The following is an 8940-nucleotide window of genomic DNA, read 5'->3' as shown; positions in this document are numbered from 1 at the left end:
CAGTCCTGTATGTAATTTGCCTGAGGATACCAGATTTCGACAGGCAAGAAGCATGATCTGAACCCAGGACCAGCAGCCCTCAAGCCCTTGTGCTTTCATTTCCCAAACCACGCTGCCTCTCGTGACACAGTTTGATCTCCAGTAAAGTGTTTTTCCTTAACTTTGGGCTGTGTGCTAGACGTGGAGCTTGGAGCATGCGTGGTATGGTGCATGATGCAGGGAGTATCTCTAGGTTAAAATGGTAGTTTTGGCAATGACCATTTACCATTCAGCTATCAGCATGGTCCGAATCTATGGGTAGGGTCTTATGGTCCCCAAATTACTAAAGGGGGAACTGAGGCTCCCTGAGACGAGGTGACCCCTCACCCCCACACCGAGGCCACATCACTAGTGACAGGGTTGGCCCCACCAAAAAAACACATGCATGATTTTTCTGGTGTTCACTTACATTTTCTTCCTTTCTGTGAGAGCAGATCCTGGCCGGGAGCCTCCTGGGGAAGTCGAGATGGAGGCATTCTCAAGAGGCCCCCCTCCCCATGGCCTGTCTGTAGCTCCGGAAGCCAGCAGCCAGATGCTTAGTGTCTGAAGAGCAGGCTCCAGCTGTGGCCCTGGACACCCAGGGCCTCCTTGGCTGACCCCATGGGGCTGAGAGGGACGTGCTTAGTTTCGGGGTTCAGCCCAAGGTCAGGAGTGGGCTGGGGAAGCATCTCTGCAGGTGTGAGGGCTTGCAGGAACCTTCTGGATCCATCCCTCTGGGCTGAGGAGGTCCTACTCACCCTGCTTTTCAGTGCCTCTCACCCCAACACCTGTAAATGTTAGGATCACCTTAGGGCTGGCTTCTGTAGGTCAAGTAGGAGGTTCCAGATGATTGGCTGTGCAACCTGGGCAGGTCCCTCACCCTCTCTGGGCCTTATTCTCCTCAACTGTAGGAAGGAGTGAGACTAGCTAGATCATCTCCCATAGTTTCTGTGTCCTCAAGGAACCCAGATACCAGCCCAAGAAGACAACCCTGCCTGCTGATAGGACTTTTACAAGTGATTTTCCCTTTGGGCTCCACTGTGTCCTTATCTGTAAAATGCCCTTATAATGCCTACTCCATGGCTAACATGACGATCTTAGTGGGGGCTCTACCCAGGGTCCACCCTGGGGTGGGTCTCAGAGCCAGCTGGCTCTCTCTCCTTGGGGAGGAAGGGTGGGAGGCCTCTGTTGGCTCCGTTGTGATTTCTGGGTGATGATGACCCTGGCTGGCCCTCTTCATTGGGGCTGGTATATGGGATTTTAAATCAGTCGCTTCCCAAATGTCCATGGCCTGGGAACCACTCAGAGCTCCTGTTAAAATACAGATTCGGATTCAACAGCTCTGGGCATCCAATTTGCAGGGCCCAGTGCAAAATGACAATGCAGGCCCCTTGTTAAAAAATTGTTGGAAGGAATTTCGAGATGATCACAGCAGAAGGTGAAGTCAAGCGTGGGGCCCTTCTCGCTCAGGGCTGTGTGTGCATGTGACTTTGTAGGTGGAGTGTCTGTGAAGCTGGCCTAAGACTCTGCATTTTAATAAGTTCCAGGTGAAATGGATGCTGCTGGTCTGGACCATGTTTGAGGAGCTGGGGTTTAAATGGTAGCCAGGAAAGCATTGAATAGTCAGCTGGTGTAGGAGACTCGGGTTCTAGCCTTATGAACTTGGACCACGACCTTGGTCTCCCTGGGACTCGGTCTCCCCAAATGGAAGGTGAGAGGGTCAGCTGCGATGGCCTCTAAGCCACCTCCCCTCTGGCATCCTGTCTTCCCATGTAACTTCCAACCTGTGACCTCTAAACAGCCAGCCAGGATCCAATTGCCAAAGTTGCCTCTGCCATCCAGTGCGGCTGGGAATGATTTTTGAACAAAGCCCTCGTTCCTGGTTGAGCCTATTGATTTCCGGGTTCCCAAGCCCACCACCAGGCTGCAGTGTCCTTGCCAAGCCAGCACTGACAGGTAAACAAACAGGAAAACTCCAGCAAGCAAATAAATAAACAAATCATCACTGCAACCCACCACATCCCCCTTTGCCGTGGCGGCGTCTTTTCAAAAACAAGTGTCCTGGTGACGATGTCCAGACATCAGGGGCCCTGCCGGGTAAGAGGGTAGGGCTGGGGCGCTGGAGAGGACAATTGGAATAAAATGGAGGTCAGACCCCCAAGAAGGACGGGCCGACTTTGATCCCATAATGAAAGTCTTGTGGGGGCCGGATTTTGCCTTCGAAGGCTCCCGACGGACTCTTGTGAAGACAGCAAGCACCGCGCTGGGATAAAGTGGCTTTTAGAACTATTAGAAAGTGGGTGTGCTGGGAATGCGGGGGCAGAGTGGGGGCCAGGACGGGAACATTAAAATTCTGCTCCTGCCTGGGGTTTCTGGGCTCCGGCTCGCCATGCGAGCATCGATCTGTTCCAGCATTTGACTTTCAACCATGACAAAACTGTGGGCAAATTAATTGTTCTCCAGGATATTAAACATCAGCCTCCATTAATCCTTTCTGAGCGAGATGCTTGCTGCATACTAATCAGGAGGGTTCCAGGCTGCCGCGGGGTGTTTATCCTGCCACGGAGACCCCACTGGGTCCCTCCCCTCCTCTGTCTCCCTTGGGTGGGGGTGTCGAGGGTTGAGCACCCTTCCCCACACCCTGTGCTACCTCTATTTCCCTTTGTGGCTGGGGACAGAGGGGAAACAGGTGGATCCAACCTGAAACCTTCCCAACCCCCACCTGGGCGTCTTCTTCCCAGGAAGCTGGGGGACTGGTAGCAAGATTGTTTTATGCAAATTCCAATATCTGTATGCAGGCACGGCCGTGAGGATGAACACAAGACATAATTGCCAAATTATGCACGTTGAGTTGGTTTTCCTGAATCTCGAGCCCTTAAAAGAAAGACAAGAAACACGGCAACGCGAGTGTCTAAAACAGACAAACAACCTCTCGGCTCTGGTCGCCAAGGTGGGTGGGCCCCCGCGCTGGCTGAGAACAGACAGAACAGAATCTCTGTGGGTTTTGAGGGGCATGGTGTGGTGGGCCCTGCATAGGAGTCAGGGGGTCTGAGCTCCAGGCTGCCACCAGGTTGCAAGGTGTCTTTGGGCAAGTCACATCCCTTCTTGCAGCCTCAGTTTCCCATCTGCAGAAGGGGAAGAGAGCAAAAGCCCAACAATGGTGTCATTTGAAATGTGGATGGGGTGTAGCGGGTGAGCTGAGCTCAAGTCAGGTGACCAAATGGGCACAGCAAGGGTCTTGGGGGAGAGGGAGGATCTCCGGGGCTTCTCCGGAAATCAACCTGATCTCTTTTTCTATGGCCACAATTCTTTGATTTCCATAGGGTCTTGGTGTAATCAACTCCTGTCAGGGAGGCTGGTTGAGATCATGAACCCGTTTCACAGAGTGCGGCTCAGAGCGGCACAGGACCAAGCCAAAGCTGTGTCCTGTAGGAGGCAGAACAAGGAGTAGAGTCCCCATCTGTACTGTCATCTGGGGACAATTCTATCCTCCCACCGCAAGCTACCTCTCCTGGTTAGGTGTTGACGCCTGCTTCCTTCCTATATGGGGAGCTCAGTACTGCACAGAAAAGAATGCGGTTCTTGCTTCCCACAATCCCAAAGTATCCTGTACACAGCCCCCACCTGGGCTCTCACCCTGATTTAACAAAATCCAGGTCTATCACAGAAGGATGCCTAAGTGACCCCCTCCGCCATAGCCCCCATCATCCCACATGTTCTAAAGCACTTTGCACTAAGCCCTTTCCATGCCTCGACCCGTTGACTGCTCACAACCACTTTTTAAGGGGAGGGTTCTATTAGGATTCTTGCTTTCTGAGGCTCAGAGAGGCCAAGCTGCTTGTCTAAGATCACACAGTAAGTGACTGTGCTGGGATTCAAGCCTGCATCTGTCTGACTGCAAAGCACACTGGCTCCACTACATATGTATCTAATCTTCAGTTCCTCTTTCCTCCCAGTCTGGGGGGCAGCGGAGGCTTCCACAGTCTTTGCTGTTTCCACCACTTCCCATTTCTTCCAGCCTACCTTTTGCGACTGCAGTGGGCAGAGAGGAAACACTGCCAGCAACTCACTAACTGCGGGGATATTTATGCCTCTGCAAATAGCACACAAGCCTTTTGCATGATTTGGGGCTAAATGCAGTGTTACTTAATTAATGCACATGTAACACTTGAGAATATTACACCTATTAGAACTCATGGACAATTAACACTCGCAGGCTGCTGCCACCACCAGGTCCCGTAGACAAAGGCTCCAGAGGCGATTCAGTGCTGAATCAATTGCCTGGGAAAATGCCTCCTCCCACCCGCACTTTGTCTAATTTTGCCAGCTTGACCTCGGTGTCTTCCTCTTCCTCTTCCATTTGTAACTTTTCTGTGTTCCATCTTTTAGCTTGGACAATTTAGCATCTTGACATATTAAAATGATTACATATAAACATCATGTTACACATTATACTACATATAAAAGGTTTCTGCTTTAGGGGTGTTTAGTGCCAAAAAGTCTCTAGGCTCTGGGCTACCAGGGCTACTGGGTCATCAAATATTTTTAACTTTCTGATTTCTCAAAGGGACTAATTTTCTTTCTCATTTTAATGTTTATAGTAGGAAAAGAAGAGTCACCTCTTCTAGGAAGTATCCCCTGATTGCTCCTGCCCTTTGTCTTTTTTTTCCTTTCTTTTATTATTATTATTTTTTTTGAGACAGACTTTCACTCTTGTTGCCCAGGCTGGAGTGCAATGGTGTGATCTCGGCTCACCGCAACCTCTGCTTCCTGGGTTCAATTGATTCTCCCGCCTCAGCCTCCCAAATAGCTGGGATTAGAGGCATGCGCCACCACGCCTGGCTAATTTTATATTTTTGGTAGAGTCGGGGTTTCTCCATGAAGCCAGGCTGGTCTTGAACACCTGACCTCAGGTGATCCACCTACCTTGGCCTTCCAAAGTGCTGGGATTATAGGCATGAGCCACCGTGCCTGGCTAATTGTGTAGTTTCAGTAGAGACTGGGTTTCTCCATGTTGGCCAGGCTGGTCTTGAACTCCCGAACTCAGGTGATCAGCCTGCCTCAGCCTCCCAAAGTGCGCTCCGGCCCTTTCTCATACTTCTCTCTGCTGATACCCTCCAGCACTTAAGATATCATTGACTCTATGAGGCCAGGATCCCCGTTGTCTCCCCACCTGGTGGGGGCACGTCTCAGAGGGCCCCAATTCTCACAGCTGTGAAATGAAACGCAGAAAACGCTTCCATCTGCTCTCTGGGGCTGCAGGGAGAATCGGGCAAGATTTGGCGCTGTGTTTGCTGCAGCATCTTCTCCGTACCTTCACTTTTCCAATCTGTCAAATGGGCGTGCTGATCCCATCCTCGAAAGCTTGGCTGAGTGTTAAAGGACGCTCGCCACATGTAAGGAGCCCAGCCTACTGCCAAGCCTCCTGTGGTAAGTGACGCAGGGCCCCAACTACGTAAGTCAGGTGTCCCCGCCCCCATTCCGAAAATAGTTTTTGAATGCCTACTGTGTGCAAGGGCTGCAATGCAGATTAAGACACACGTGACTCGCTGCTTCAGGAGGCTTCCAGTTTAGTGGGAGTGATAGGTAGTAAACCCACAAATAAGTAAGTAAATGGATAATCCTGGCACATGCTATATGTTAGGAAAGAAATATCTGAATGACAAGATGGTAATGGATAAGGTCTTTCCTGGGTTGGTCAGGGAGGGCTTCCTGGAGGAGGTGCCTTTTGAGAGGAGGCCTGAAGAAAGAGAAAGAGTTGACAGATGATAAGAAGGATGAATAGCTTTGTGTGGTGTGTGTTCTGTCTGTATCCTTTTGTCACTCACCACTCCTCTTCAAGTCGGGGAGATGGCTGCTTGTCCCCAGTGTAGAAAGAAAAGGAGTATAGGGAATAAATGTCCCTTCCTGGAGGGCAACAGCCCTCCACCAATGACAGATGGGAGCTGGAGTATAAATACTCCAGCTTCCTTGCTCCTTGAATGGATGACTCTCAGGTGAGTGTTCTTGCAAAAAGTCCCCAGCACACCTGAGCCCCAGTCACCTACAGCAAAACCTGCTGTTTTATGGCAGCCAGACTTGACCACCTCCCCTCCTTGCCTCATGCCCTCATCCTCTGTTGATATATCCTGGGATTCCCCTCTCAGATAAACTAGCGCTGCAGTGCTTATCTTGGAGTCTTGCTGCTGACACCTCCCAAGCAGACACCTCAGGGGTCAGTGGGTGTCAGATCGCCCTGGGCTCCCAGGTTGAGGTTCCTCTAGAATACTCCCAAGATGCCCCACTCAGTCTGCGCCCCCAGGCCTCACCCGCCCAGGCCTGGGGGATTACAGAGTCCCCAGGGCTGGCCTTCAGATCCATCCTCAGACACTATTTCCAAAAAGGATTAAATAAATACGTCCAGCGGGAGGGGGAGCTCCGGCTTTCACTGCCCGCTGGCGGGAAATTAAATAATGTTCATTTCTGCCGCTGTGAGCCGGAACAAGGCCGGCCGAGCTGCAGGGCTGGGCCGGGAGGCGGCCGTGACTGGCAGCTTGTGGCAAGCCCTAAATCCAAGGAGCCGATGAAATTTCTAAGAGCAGGAGCGCAACTGGCATCGGCGTATAAATAAAGTTCTGCTCTTGAAAGACAGCTTATTCTCGCCTCACTGCCAAGGATATGAAGCCTGGAGGGCCGGTGGCTGTGGCCAGGCTGGACCCCAGCCAGAAGCCAGCTGGGCCGGGAGGCTTGAGTCCTTTCCCAGTTGCTGCTCTGGCTGCCCCCTCGCACGCCCAGCCCCTAGCTGGGTGGAGGTATGTGGTGTGTGTTTGCAGGGCAAATTTGACCATTCCCATTGTCCAGATGAGCACACCAAGGCTCCGAGGTTACTTGCTCTGCCAGAGGCCACACAGAATGTCAGTAGTTCCTTTCTAGGTGAAGGGCAGGGAAGGGGAGGTTCAGAGTCGCGTCTGATTCCACATCTCACAGAGGTCAAATGGGCGCAAACTGCTTCATGGAGAACCCGGAGCCACTTCTCAGGCTGACCAGCCCCTGCCTCTCTGTTCTGCATCTCAGGCTGCTTGAAGAAATGAGCCAGCCCTGGAGCTTACTCCCAGGTACCTGCTGTCCCAGGTGGGCGGAAGGAAACCTGTCTCAAAGCAGCCCCCATGATCTGCTCCTGTGGGCTCCGATCCAGGCCAGTGGCTGGGCCCATAAGCTCTGGAACCAGACTACCTGGGACTGGATTTTGTCTCCAGTGCCCGGGCTGTTCGGCCTTGCACAAGGTACCTAACCTCTCTGGGCCTCAGCTTCCTCATCTGTGAAGTGGGGATCATAACAGCATCTGCCTTCTGGTGTTGATGTGGGAATTAAATAAGACGATTTAATGTAGCTCAGACATACACCAATACGTGTCCTATAAGCTTGTGCTTTCATTTATCACCATTCATTCATTCATTCATTCATTTATTCATTCATTCACTGCTGTGCCTGCAGGGCCTGACGCATGACTGGTGCTCTATAAATGTTTAAATCTTATAATAATAGTTATTATATACTTATATAATAATAATTAATCTTTGATGATGATGATGATGATTAGAGATAGGACCTGGCTCTGTCACCCAGGCTGGAGTGCAGTCATGACTCACTGAAGCCTCATCCTCCTGGGCTCCAGGGATCCTCCTACCTCAGCCTCCCAAAGTGGATTTCCTATGATTAGATATGCAACGGTAGTGCCAGGTGCTGCAGGCTTCAGCAGGGGAAAAGGGGACCGTGGCAGGTTCAGGCCTGCCACATGGAGTTTATGGTCTAAAAAGTCTCAGGAAGATATTGAATGAGGTTTCCTGGAAATAATAAGTGTCCATAAAAAGGATGTCCAGGGCCGCATGAATGAAATCCCACCTTCTGGGGTCAGAGAGGGCTTTTCTAGGAGGGCCTGTCTCCCCAGGGGCCTTTGGGTCAGAGAAAGAGTGTCCCAGGTAGGGGATGGGTACTGGCAGAGGCTATGAAACAGGGAGAGAGGAGCAGTGGGGCACCCTGCCCCATGATCCCGTCTGTGAGTCAGGCTCTAGGGCAGATCAGGAAACTAGCAGGTCGCAGGAGGGTCCTACCTGCCCATTTTGCAGATGGGCAAACTGAGCCTGAGATAACCCAACAGGCAGAGCCAGAATGCATCGGGGTTTGCTGCTTTCTGTTCCAGCGCTCTTCTCGAGGGAGGACACGCTCACGCCAGCTGGGAGAGGTTCAAGCCATGAGCTGACCAGTGTGTGAGTCTCAGCTCAGCAAATTTCTCTGCAGCCCCAGGAACAGGAGGCCCATTTAACAGAGGTGGAGACTGAGACATGATAAGTTCTATCACTGCAGTCATTCAAACGCAGAGCCAAATGCTGGAACCGGGGCTCACACTCCTGGGCTGCCGGTCCTATGTGGGGAGCAGGGATGGCAGGGCTGAACCAGGCCAGGCAGAGGTTTCTCTTCTGTCCTTCTTGGGCCATGAGTATCTCCCAGGCCTGGCCGCAGCCACTGGACACAGATGAGGGGCTCTTTCTTCCCCCTCCTTCTCCCTACTTCCATTGTCTCCAGATTCTGGTTCCATTTCAGAATCTGACTTCACAGGGTCTGACCCTTTTGTGCAAACTCCAAAGCCCTTTTCTTTGTGATTATAATTTTTTTTTTTTTTTGAATCCAACATCTCTTGACAGGAAAATCGGTGCTTGAGGTGGGAGCAGTTTGCTGCGTTCTCCATGTGAAAGCCATTACGGGGCTGTCCGGGACAGAGCCCATGCCTGTGTGCACACACACGGTCTGACTGCCTTCCTTGCACCCTGGAAAAGTGCGTCCAGCTGTCAGCCTGGAGCCCGGCCGGCCGGATGTAATGCAAACCAGGCTGCTGGGAAGAAGTGTGTGCTTTAATCAGGGCTCACGTCTGCCCGGCCCCAGCCC

This window comes from Callithrix jacchus, chromosome 1 (assembly GCF_049354715.1).
Source record: "Callithrix jacchus isolate 240 chromosome 1, calJac240_pri, whole genome shotgun sequence".
Lineage (NCBI taxonomy): Eukaryota > Metazoa > Chordata > Mammalia > Primates > Cebidae > Callithrix > Callithrix jacchus.
Note: the sequence above shows the minus strand (reverse complement) of the source record.